The 13,980-nt window shown below is 41.2% G+C and overlaps 1 protein-coding gene across 1 annotated transcript in view; it reads right to left on the bottom strand.

The window, feature by feature from the left end:
- pde4ba (phosphodiesterase 4B, cAMP-specific a) overlaps window positions 1-13,980 on the bottom strand; it is a 231,833-nt gene that overhangs the window by 170,108 nt on the left and 47,745 nt on the right. The gene's annotated exons all lie outside the window — the stretch shown is intronic.

Genomic DNA, 13,980 nt, shown 5'->3' with positions numbered 1-13,980 from the left:
TGTACTTAAATGTACTTAGTTACTTTCCACCACTGTCTGCCACACATGGGTCTGGTGTCTGGTAATAAAACACCCTTGCCTAAACCGCACCACCTTTCACCTGCTGCATGACCAGTTTGTCCACTAAGGGGCGCCACAGGCTTGTTTCCTCACCAGTGGTCATGTCAGCACTCAGCAGTCATTTACTCCATACACATACTGTATTATGCACAACAACAAAATTACAGATATAAATTATATTGTTTTAATATTTATCTGATGACAAACTAAACTATACACCCACCACCGCCTGCCACACACAATCCCTTTCACCCTATCATGGTAGCAGAACAAAACGTGTTGACAAATACCTGTGTGTACACATGGCACATCATCTTCTGAGCTTATATACTGAGCTTATATAGAATAATCGCTTTGCAAATAAATGTTAGTAGTTTATAATGGTACATGATTATATAGGCCTGTTCTGTTTCACAAGACATAGTACTTGTAGATAATGTAGCTCAACTGGCTGAAACAAGTCTTGTATTTATTTTCAAGCCCATTCTAGGCTGCCTATAGTATAGGGCAGACCAAAGACTTCTTCTACAGTCCGTCACTATAATGACATGACTGCAAAATAAATATGCTCTGGTTCTACGCTGCACAGAAGGTGGGTCACTATTTCTTATTTCTATTATATCAGCCTAAGGTGCTGTATGTAAATTACATGGTTCAATGTTGAAAATGGGTGGTAGGCTATTCCACCCTTTTAAGTTTTGTTTTGCCGTGAGGCACTTTTTCATCCACACACCTGTGAAGACAAAGACTGCCCGCAGTAACGAGCTGCGTGGAAAATGCATAATAACTTTGAACTCTTGTCGAATAAAAATACCCTTGGGGTGTCTGTGACTCAGAGTCAGCCCCATGTGAGCAAGACGCCCCAAGTTTGAATCCAACTCCTATCGTGTGTCACATCTCTCTCCTCTCTCTGTCCTTGGTTTCATGTCTCTCCACACACTCTCCTATATGTATAAAATGCCAAAAATGAATCTTGTTTTTTAAAATAAACCTATACTTTGCATTCGGAACATGATGGCCTTTAATCTTTTGTCTTCAGAGTGGTTATTGGTTAAGCACAACATTATTTTTGGCACTATGAGTTTTGTTGTGGTTATAGTCCCAGGCTCAACCAGAGGCTCAATTCTGCTTAATTTACCAGCTTAATTTGTCTAGCTACTGTGCAATAAATAACAATGTTTATTTCTCAGCTATTAAAGAATACACGTGTTTGTGTCATTGTGTGTGTATTTGTGTGTGTAGTACTGTGTGCAATCATGAAAACAATGCACATGTGAAAGAACGCTAGCTAGCTAACAGGGACACGTGCAGTATGTCAAGGAGGCGGTGTAAATGCCTTGCCTAGAAATTGGGCAAACCTTCAAAAACTGAATCCCAAATGATATCTAATTGAATTTTGACACAGCTACTGTAGCTCTTCATCTTTAATGAGTTCAAAGATTGGCTAGGAGCCACATGCAATGTTTTAAGAAAGTGCACAAGATTTAGTAGTGTATGAAAGCATGGTTATGAAATTTGTTCCATCAGCAGACAACAACAAATGCTTTCTATAGGGCTTGCAAAGCACTAGCTACAATTTCCTTTGAAAGGACAGGGGTGAAAGAGAGGGAAGGAGGTAGATAGAGCAAAGAACTGTGTCTTTTGCCTTTGTTAAAGTACAACACTGCACTGCATGACATTGCACAAGTATTGTACAGATACGGCTGTGTGCCGACTTGAGTGAGGTGAGGGAGACGTTGGGAGTCAAGAGGCTAAACAATCAAATCAATGTGTCCGCCGAGGGAAAGACAAGAGGCAGAGGCAAGGACAAAGTGAAAGATGGAAGTGCAACTGCACAGCATACATAGAGGCTGAGGAGAGGCGAGACGGTGAGATTACAAAGAGAACAATTTGCATGGCACCTGCATGCAAATTTCTTTTTTACACATACAGAAACGACAGACGAGAACAGAGACACAGAAATGCAAACACGCTCTCTCTCTGTTGCGCACACACGCAACCCCCCCCCCCCACACACACACACACACACACACACACACACCCCTCCAGAGAAATAACAGTACCAAAGAGCAAATAAATTACTATAATTTAATATAGCCAGAAACAGATAAAGACTGTCATCAGGGGGCCGAACTATCCCAATTTGTCTGCCAAATCCCCAGCCCCATTAAGTCACACAGGTGCTTCTATGGTGGTTTGGATCTGGACATCAAATCAAGTTGAATAATTGACTGTCACTTCCTCCTGAAGGGAAAGGTGACGTTCTACTTAGTTGATAACGATCAGCAGCCTACACTCTGACTCACCCGGACGTGAGCCACACACCAACAGCCATCGTAAATGGCAGTGGCCGCACCGCTGTGCTTTGTTATTACCAAGCACAGTACTTGTGATGGGCGAGGAAGAGCGAAGGAGGTATGTGTCACAGGATGTGCCCACATGATTCATGAATCATGAAGCCCAATGTACAGTACAAGTACTGTACGCACCTGAGTGGGCTGTCACTTCAAAAGGCACATTAAAATACTAGGTTGGGGCACATTGAAATGATACCTCTTTATTTAACCAAATCTGTATTCTGTATCCATTTCTCCATCCCTCTATCTCACCATGGCTCTCTTTTCTCTCTTCAGTGCTCTCAGTTATTGCCTTGTCTTGAGGGAGAACAACATTATGAAACATATTACAGCATTTTTTACATAGACCACTTTGCGAGGTGATAGAGATGAGACACTGGGGCTGGTATGGGGGCGTTTGAAAATGAAATCTTCAGCAAAGTTGACATGCAAAATGGTGATTTGGAAACGGTGCCGTCTTAGGGCTGATTCATACTCCTATTTTACCGCTGTAGTGCCGAAATGATTTCGGCTCGTCAGAAATTTTCAGTAGCACCGAAGAGCCGACTTTAGGACGGTACCCGCCCCCCCGAACCTCAAATGAGGCCACATTGTAGGCTCTACAGAGCCGAACCGACTTTTATTCGGCTCTAAAATAGGAGTATGAATCGGCCCTTAAAGTGAACAAACATTTTCCCAACACACAATGTTTTAAAATGGGCAGATACCAGCAACACACACACTAGTTGATGTTGGCATTAACTCATTTCAGAGGGTTAGGATTAGCACTCTGCAGCCTTTTGGCTTTGGCTCTTATTAGTAGGTCTGTCACAATTATTAAGAAAATGGAAATAGAAGATGTACAAGCAACTTATAGATTATTATTATCATATATTTCCAATATTATTTTTAAATATATTTAAATGTTGAGTATATAATGTATGGCTGTTTTAGCCATTGCACATAATTTATTTTGATTATTGGTCATTTATTTGTATATTTAAATTATTTAACACATCTGCCACATGCAATTTTTGTTTACAAAGCCTAAAAGCCAAACAGAAATGTATTTTTTTTAATAACAATGATTTGCATATCAATTAATCGTCAAGTACAATTTCATGCTCATGACAACCCTATTTATTACTCTTTCAGCTTCCTTTTTAATGGAGAGAATTGTCTCAATAAAGAAAAAACCTCTTAATGGTTGACTGCCCATTCTCGTTTAGAACACTAAAATACCAGTTAAAGCTATTTTCATGAGAGCACAGTCCTGCATGCATAAGTCTGTCGTCTCAGCCTCCTCTCCTCTCATATCATCGTTATCGGGCAGAAACCTCATATCTCCGTATTTTAACCTTTTAAGGTTTTGTCGTACAGGAGTGTGGTACAAAACAAAAGCAGTGAAAATAGCAGATCTACAAGCTCACAACGCGAAGCGGCGTGAGCTTATAGATTGGCAACGTTGTATTCTCACTATTTTAAAACGGTTTAAAACGATAATAAAAAAGGTACATTTTGGACATACAAGGTTACCATGGCGACATGTATCCTCAGATGACCCTGTGTTGCTATGTGTTCCCGTCAGACGCAGGGCTCTGTTAACAGCTGTGCCCCCAGTAACCTCTCCGTCTACCTGAGAACGCCGCACACAATCTGTGACATACTGTAGTCATTATAGTGACTCTCTCTCACTCACACACACACACACACACACACAGGCAATTTATGTCCAAACTCACACAGCTGCGCGCACACAGACACACACATACATCACAGCCCAATCTGCCGGAGGCAATGTACTGGTGGTGACACTGCCCTTGTCAGTCAAGCTGAATGGACCTGGTGGCACATTTAGCCCATCAACTATGTGTGGCCTCATCGGTCAATGCTAATTTAAACACTCCAACAATGCATTCACAGTGGATGTGTCCGGTGTGAATACACCTGTCTCCCTGCTGTCAAATAACATTGAATACAAGGTCCTCCTGTTAGTCCCTCCCTATCTCAGCATCCTCATCCTCCATCATTATATACACACCATCCTACAGATGGCAGTCCCCATGCTGCACATCTACCAGGTTCATTGCATCTCTCTACCTCTTGACTGTAATGCCATAATATGCCATATAATCTTCTTTAGAAAACATGCCTTTTTAGACTTACTTTCTGTTAAAGACTTTGACCTCTTTATTGATAAACATATATGTAAAAATACATACATTGTTGTCACACCATTATCAAAAGGATAAAATGCAGATTATTTCCATTGCGGTCCTTTCATATGTGCAAACGATGTGTTGCCTGATGTGATGTGTGTATTTTCACTTAACGTCCACGCACCCAATGGTGCCATAAGTGTCCTTGTGCAAGTCAGTCCAAGCACCCATAGGTGCAATACAACACAAACTCTCTTATTTTGATCGTTTTTTTCTAATTGTAGTTTTCATTATTGTACTAGTTTTAGTTAACTATAATAACCTTGCTGCATGGTACCATACAAAACACATCTGCTACAGTCTCCTTTGTTGAGGAAAAAGAATAAAACGATACTGTCAAATAACTAGGTATATTATATACATTTTGGATCATGGTACATTCAGGGGTTGAAAGTTGGGGTAATCATTGAAAACCTACAGGGAAACTTTTCAAATTTGAATTATGCTTTAACCCATTTAGGCCTGAGGCCGATTCTAAAAAAGGACTTCTAAATCCTGACCTAAGTTTTCTGAAAAACTTCAAATATGTATATAGCAGCATCAAAGTTTTTCATTTTTTGAATACTGTACATACTGTACGCTACAGAACCCCAAAATGGGTTCCCGGCCTGAGGGGGTAAAACACCAATAGGGGTTCCCGCCCAGCATGTGACATGTCAAACTAGGGGTTATTCATGATTCTGAATCAATTGCAAGCATTAGTTTTGCACGAAAAACACTCCTTGGGCTAAAAGCGGCCATAGCCGTCTTCACAAATGTGATGAGGTCAGCACATTTTGGGCACATTTAGGCAAGTGACGATGGCCGTATTTCATTCCATTCAGATATACCTATATTATCCCACGGGGGAAATCAGGTCCTGGGTATTCAATTCATAATCACAAAATGAAAAATAACAAAATTCTGCTTCAACTTCTGAGAATGTGTTTGGTTCATTAGCCACCAGATGGCATACCTTATAAGTATGTGTATGTATGTATGTATGTATGTCTGTATGTGGGTGGGTGACGTGACATGCTGTCCTTTGCTGTCCTCAGTGTCAAACGCGTATAAATAACAAATTTGTCAAAAACCTTCTGAATATTGTGCAGGACATTATGCTTCATGTGAACATACTCAAGATTAAAACATTTCATTCCTCATTTCTTCAGAATTTTCAACCAGCCTACAATACCTTCATATATTTAAAATCCAAAGTATGTATGTATGTATGTATGTACTAGGGCATTAACCAACTAGTCGACTAGTTTAATAGTCGACTAGTAAAACCACTAGTTGACCTCGTTGGTACTGGTCGACTAGTTGATTTTAAAAAAAGCGTCTTTTTTTTTTTTTCGTTTTTGTGGGCCTCAATATCTACTAATTATCAGATAGATTATAGACACCAATGTACACCGTTTTTAAATCTACAAATATTATAATAAAACCAGCCAGATCGGAAACGACATGTGTGACTGTGACCCAACCCGGACCCAACCTGCACACTGCTTCCGCCCCAAAGTAACAAGAAGCATGGCTACAACAAACACAGAACATGGTGCGACCGCTCCAGTCCCAGCTAAACGGCCTCGTAATTCAGTTGTGTGGCAGTATTTTACCGAAGACAAGGACAATCACACGGTGGTGTGCAAATTATGTAAGATTGCACTCAAGTACAACAGCAATACGTCTTCTATGTCTAACCACCTGAATGGGAAACACCCGCTTCCCAGCAGCAGCACCGCCACCGCCAACAGCAGCACGCCGGCGGCCAGCACCAAGCAGACTGCACCGCAGCAGACCACCATGGGAGATTATTCCCAACGCCCACTCACAGACAAGAGAAGAAAGAAGATAACAGAATTACTTATCAACTTTATTGTCAAAGATTGCCGACCAATCGCTGCTCTTCATGGAGAAGGCTTCATGGAATTAATAAAGTTTTTCGAGCCAAACTATACAATCCCGTGTCATACTACAGTCTGGAAGACCATCAACAGGCAGTACAAAACTTTGAGAGGCAACATTGCCGAGGAGATCGAAGGTAAAAGTGTCTCTCTCACTACCGACCTGTGGACATCTTGCACTATGGATCCTTATATTACAGTGACCGCTCACTACATCACAGACCCATGGGACATCAAATCAAGAGTGCTGCTAACAGACAACATGACCGAGAGACACACTGCTATAAATATTGCCGAAAAGCTGACAGAAACCATAAAGGAGTGGAACTTGAGTGTCTTTTCCACTGTTCATGACAACGCAAGCAGCATGAATTTGGCAATGGACCTCTGTCAACATTTTCCCAGCCACCTTGGATGCACAGGGCACACCCTTCAACTAGCCATAAAAAAGGGGTTAGATTTACCTGATGTTGCGAAGACTACAACTGCTGCTAGGCGTCTTGTCGGACATTTCCGCCACTCATCAGTTGCACATTGTGCTTTGAAGAAATGTCAGCAAAGTCTGGGTAAGAATCCCCGCAAACTCCAAAACGATTGCGCGACTCGCTGGAATTCCACGTTCACCATGGTGGAATGTCTGTACGAGCAGCGCATCCCAGTACAGGCCGTTCTAAGCGACGAGGGGACAACGAAGCCGTCCCAGAAAAAGGCCCTGTCCCTTAAAAGCAACCAGTGGGATTTAATGGAGCAGCTAATACCTGTACTGAGGCCTCTGGCCAAGGCAACAACCATAATGTGCGGTCAGGCGCACGTCGGGCTGTCGTTCGTCTATCCCGTCATACTCAACCTGGTTGACAACACGCTGAGAGCGAAAGAGAACGATTTGGCTATTACCCGCACATTCAAGACCACCGTGAAGAACCAGCTCATAACACGCTTCAAGTTGGAGTCGACTGATGATTTGGCTAAATCCATCCCAATCACGGCATGCATGCTGGACCCCCGGTTCAAACAACTCAAATTCCTCCCAGCCAATATCAGAGAGGAAGCCTGGGCGCATCTGGACGACCTGGTACCGGGAGAAGACGAACAACCCAATCCTGGAGCGACAGGTGATGATCATTAACTAAATGAATCCCAATCAAAACCCCACTAATGTTGGCTAATAGCAAGAATTATGATACAATATATTATTTAAAATTGCTCATGCTCACTATATTTTATTATTATTATTATTATTATTATTATTATTATACAATATATTAAATTGCATTATATTTCTCATTATATTATATTTGCTCACTATATTATATTGCTTACTATATCATTATAGTGCAAATAATTGTAGCTAAGTAGCCTAGGCCTAGTTGAATAGATAAGAAATAAATAAATAAAACAACGCAATTAATGTCTCTTAATTTTCACCATAGATGATGATGCCGAGGACGAGGACAGCGCTGGAGTGGAACCGGAGACTCAAAGAAAAAAGGACAGACTGGAGAGTGACTTTGAAGAGTTGTTTGGGCCCCATTACGAAAGCATGGACAAAAAAAAACCCACCACGAATGCAGAAGAGCTGCGCGAATACCAACTGTTGCCCCAAATACCCACAATGGAAAACCCGCTGGCGTGGTGGGCAAAGAACGAGGGTCGTTTCCCCCGTCTTGCTAAACTCTCCAAGACCTACCTGGCGATTCCAGCAACCAGCACTCCCAGCGAACGTGTATTTTCCCTGGCAGGGAACACAGTCACTCGGCAGCGTTCAAGTCTGCATCCTTCCCACGTTAATACACTAATCTTCCTCAATGCAAACCAGAGAGACGGCCCGGTGACAATAATTAAAGAGGAGACAGAGGAGGACGGCATCAGTGTCCGTGATAGCGACAGCGAGTAGATTAGCCTTTTTGACAGATGTCACAGACCAACAGGTGGATTTATTGTTTGTTTTGTTTCATGAGGCCGTGAGACAACTTTTTGGTGAGTCCAGTTTTAATTTGTTGTTATTATTGTAGCAGCAGCTGAAATTGATCCGGGTTTGTTTGAGCCATCTGAAATGTTGTTTGAGACGTTGAGTTCTCAGTACTCACGTGCGAGTGTCTTTGTATCGTTGTCATGTCAACCTGGCTGCTGCGCTAAATGTGCCCTGGTGAGCGGCAGGACTCTGTTAATGGCTTATCTTATTAAACATTTTTTGTTTTCGTTTGAAATATTGATGATACTACATTGTGTGGGTTGCTGTAAAGCATTGAAGTTGCAGTATTAAAAATACAAGTGGCATTGTTGTTACCTAGAACTCCTCTCTGCGTCTTAATTCAAGATGTTTGTCACATACAGTACATGCATTGTGAAAAACTTAGGCTGGGTGCTGCTCCACAATGCACGCACACCGTTTTCAACCAACCAACCCACCGAACACACAGTACACAAAGATTTTTTTTTTTTTTTTTAATTATTAATTATTAATTTTTACATAATAAGTAGTTAAACGACTAGTCGACTAGTAAACCAGGCAACTAGTCAACTAGTAAAAATCACTAGAAGTGAATGCCCTAGTATGTACACTACAGTATGTATGTATTTATGCGTGTGTGTGTGTGTGTGTGTGTCACACATCCTGATAAACCTAATTAAACAGCGCAAGAATCATACAACATTACAGTTAATCTCCACTCAAAGTAAGACATTGATGCTCTAAATAAACCCACTGCAAAAATATCTCTAATCCTATTCTAAACCAGTGGTGCACTAAATAATTGTTTTTAATACAGGTTTAGAGTATAGTAGCCAACGATAATTACCAGCATACACTAATCAGCATCAGATAATACCAGGATAATACCACATTTGCCCTCATTTTGTATTTTGTATGCTTTTCCATAATTGACCAGATTTGTTGTCGTTAATAGTCACATGCGTATCAAGACTAAATACCAATACTTGCTTAACTTTGGCATCATATAACTGTATAATTTACATCTTTAAACCTTCCAGAAATGCATAAGAAACTTGCACTTTAGCCTATAGTATTCTGAACGTAGTAGACTGTTTGGGGATCTTTTATCATAATTTTCTGTTTTCTTATCTTCATTTTCTTTGACTTTCGAGGGATATGGTGTGGGTTTAATGTGGGAAAATGTTAGGCGTCTGTGAGTTTCTTGTCCATACAGTATGTTTGTCTAAATAATGCAAACATTATTTAATAGGTCAAAAAATAGGAATTTAAAAAATTCCAAAAAGGTAGCACATCCAAAAATGTAATAAATGGCGGACAAAGTACTCACATTTCCATTTCTTTATTGGCACACACCAAAAAGGAACGCTTACGCGTTTCGGCTATGCAGCCTTCATCAGAGCATTCTCAATTATTTAATAGGTGTCGCCCCTAGGTAATGGTTTCCCTACCTTCCCCTGCAGTGGCAGCAGACCCTAGGGTCTACCGGCCTTTGCCTTAATTATGTTGTTCCTTGGAACTCCCTGTGGTCCTAACGAAGCTTACAGACTAAGGGATTTGGACTTGGTCCAGACCTCGCTGATAACAATGAAGGAGTGTATGAAATTCTCCCATAGCAAGCATCGAAGTGATGTTTGATTAATAAAACATTAGGTTATGTAGGTAACCCCTGTTGTCTCTCTGTGTCCCTTTATTCCTATATGGAGTTCTGTGTCAGGCATGTCCAAATATGGAGTGTTGTGATGTCAGAACAGGGAACAGGCCAGCCCCATATATGGACAGTGGGCAGGGGCCCTGTCCAGAACCTTGGCACTGACACTGTATCCATTATGTCATCATAATAAGCCAACCACCACCCTAATACCCCCTACGCTCATTTGTCGTTTAAACACCATGGCAATAAAACACAGGGAGGAAGTGAAGAGACGAGAAACTGGCACCTGTTCCCAATCAGTAACCAGCGGAGGAGACAGAGAGAGGGGGATGAGGGAGGGGAAGGGAGAGAAAGACAGTAAAGCCATCACACTGCCATGTCACTTGCCAAAATGGGGGCTGCACAAGGACAATGTTGGTGCAATCAGGAGATTCAATAGGGAATCTATATTTTAAATGCACAAATTAACAAGTAAGTAACAACTCCTCCCCGCTCATGTGTTGCTAATCGTGGGGCACGGGAGGTGGTGTTTGTCTCGATTCCTCCACGGTACTAGTTTTGGAAATGGTCTCCTATGAATACAATATTCGCCCAGGTACGCTAAGAGGCAAACGCCGATTTTACAACTCGCCTCCGGGCGGGGGATCACATTCGGAGGGGTTTGCGAGTGGCTTATGACGTTACCGCTGCGGTCTCCGAGGCTAACTCTCTTCTAACCCGGCTACCTCTCCCCTCTGCCTATCCCCCACCGCCACCGGTCCGCTCCCCAGCCTGGGCCCTGTGTCGATCCTTTTCCCCCTGGAGAGTTGGGGAGCGGACTGTCCGCCAGCGCTCCGTATAGGGGATAAAATCCCATATACGTAAGCCTGATTGTAAAGGTGATATAGACAAGTTTTCAGTGTTTGTACACAGAATTCAAATAGCTCCACACCTCCCTCCCCCTGTCATTCTATTGGCCGAGCCAGGTCACTTCAGGCTATGGGATTGTTGTTGCTGCTGGGAGGGTCGCTATGGATATTGCGCTCGTATGGCTAAATATGACATTAACAAATTATGAATTTCTATCGATATCTTAGTTACAACAATGACATTGAGTTGACATGTTAGCATAATCGCAATATCACACGACTGACACGACGAGTCCTGCAAATGAGGAAGTAGGGGAGGAGGAGACTCACTGGCTCTCAATTCAATTCTCTTTTATTTGTAATCGTGCATATAAAACATATATTGCCCCTCAAATGCCCCAGCCACTACTACAGCATCGTTCATGTGAACTACTCTGTCCACGGTTATTCATTGCAATGAAGAAAAATCGATATGATGATCCGTGACGGCTGTCACCGTTGGCAAGCACGGGTTGAATGCACCATTTCAACAAATAAGCACATACAACCCACTCCACATGAACGATCATATTGATGTAACCAGGAGATTTTATGGGGGGGTCGGGGTCCGACGTTCTGCGACTTCTAGGATCCTCCGAGTTCTTAGGGGTGCTGGCTGCTGGTGTTTTCACACCACCCAACCATGCCTATACATAGCGATTCTCATAATTTCAATAGGCTTACATATTAAATCATAAACATACTATTTCACATGAACAATGTTGATGAAACTAAGATATGGGGATAATATTATACATTGCAATGAAATCGCATCGCGTTTTCATTATAATACTGCTGGGTTGAACACACCGTCACAGCCTCGCGCTGCAATTGGCTAAAAGTTTAAATCCCCGCCGACGTCCCGTCTAGTAAACTGTAGTGGATATAAACAGTGCATTCAGCCAGAGGGGGGCAAAGGGAGAGTGTGCTGTTGCAGGAGAACACCTCAGCATCACAATATAGGGAAAGATAGAGGGGGAAAAGGCCCAAAAAATACATTTATATATATTTTAAATTTTGGCTGAAAACTTGTCTATAACACCTTTAAAAAATGGGTCTTTGTGGAGATAGAAAATACATAGGGGAGCCTAAAAAACAAAAAAAAATTGAAAAGTTGAATTTCATGTTGTAGGTCCTTAAGCCTTAAAGGACCTACAACATAAAATTCAAATTTTATATGCATTTGTCATTTGAACAGAACATCTGTAAATGTGAATATTCATCGAACTGAAGTGAGAAACTAAATATTGTTCATTGAAGAGAAGAAATCTGTAAGCAATTTATTTCATGTCCTTTGCATTTTGTTTTATTAAAAATAAAATCTCAACAAAGAAGTGTATTTGTATTTTTGTCCTAATATTTATATTTATAAATAAGTTTAGGCATTGATTATATAATTATCAGTGTTTTTTAAACATATTTTAGTGGTAGATCTTGGCTTACAATTTGGAATAAAATGGGCTCTTGGGCTTGAAAAGGTTGGTTACCACTGACTCTCTTATCTAGAGAAGGGTAATCAAGAACAGGGTTAACAGTCAAGAGAATAGAGTCCCAAGAAAACAATTAAGGGCTACAACTATAGGATAGCAAGACGGTAGACCTAGTACCGTATTTACCTGAAAGGGAATGAAAGTGGAAATAAAGGAGTCAGAGATAAAGGTGGCTGGAGGGAGCAATGGAAAAAGGGACTGACAGGCAGATTAAAATCTTGTACTGGGGGCGCCCGCTGGCCTAGTGGTCCAGGCGCATGTCACATATATATAGGCTTTGGCCTGACAGCGTGTCGCGTGTTCGAGTCCCGTTCATGACGACCTTTGCTGCATGTCTCTTTCCTGTCTATCTTCACTTGATACTATCAATAAAGGCAGAAAAGCCTAAAACAAATCTTTAAAAAAAAAAGAAAATCTTGTACTGTACCTCGAGACACACATCTGAATCTGAACATGGCTTCAGCAAAGCGTGTATTATGTAGAGGCAAACATGCATGACACACACACACACACACACACACACACACACACACACACACACACACACACACACACACACACACACACACACACGTTTGCGAATGCACCCACATGCTAACATATTCATATTTGGCAACTTGCTTTGCTGTTCCAATGCTTTTGTAGTTTGTGGCTGAATAAGAAGGGATGGTGGAACCCGATGTGCACAGATGTGAGCGTTCCATTTCCCAGCATGCTTGGTTCAGGGGGATGAAATGAAATGCTATTGCTAAGATTATGAGCTCATCACAGTAATCCACACGAGACGATTTTGAACGGGAAGCAGAAAGTGTGTTGGGACTGAGGAGTGAGGAATACCTGATAGACACATGCCATGGGCTGTTGTCATGCAAATAATTGCAATTATAATGATTTATGTGGTTTTGACAGTGATCATTTGAACATATTTGAACACATTTTTCTTTTAAACAAAAAAATAAAAAATAAACTATGTATACTTAAGAGTTTTGTACTAGCGGAAATAGGCTATTTATAAGCTCACACTACAATCGATTCTTGAGTTATCTGACTGAACTAGGTTTTGTTTAAAAGGTAATTTATCACTTTTTTCCCCACCTACCGATGCTTTCATGCTTACACAGTAAGCATCACAGTTCTGTTGACAGCTTCATTGGTGCTGCCATCCTTAGTATTTTGAATGCTCAGATTTTCTTATTAAGTGCCTAATCTCCTCTGATAAAAGTTTCAAATCAGATTGAGGAAAATGAAAAGGAACTCAAGCGCCTTCACTAGAGACAGGAAGAGCAAATATTCATGCAGAAGAAAGACAAATTGATGACTAACACAGTAATTCCGCTGTTTAAATTCATGGCCTGTTAAAAGTAATAAGAATGTCCACCAAGGTTGACATAGGCACAGGATATTAATAATTTCTGATTAAAACAAATAACTGTCACACTAGTCTTTGTTATCATCCTTTCTTTATCTCTGTTAAATTGCCTGAAGCAAAAAGTCTAA

Source organism: Electrona antarctica (genome assembly GCF_951216825.1).
Source record: "Electrona antarctica genome assembly, chromosome: 7".
Taxonomy (NCBI): Eukaryota; Metazoa; Chordata; class Actinopteri; order Myctophiformes; family Myctophidae; genus Electrona; species Electrona antarctica.
Note: the sequence above shows the minus strand (reverse complement) of the source record. Positions and strands in the feature narration are given on the sequence as shown.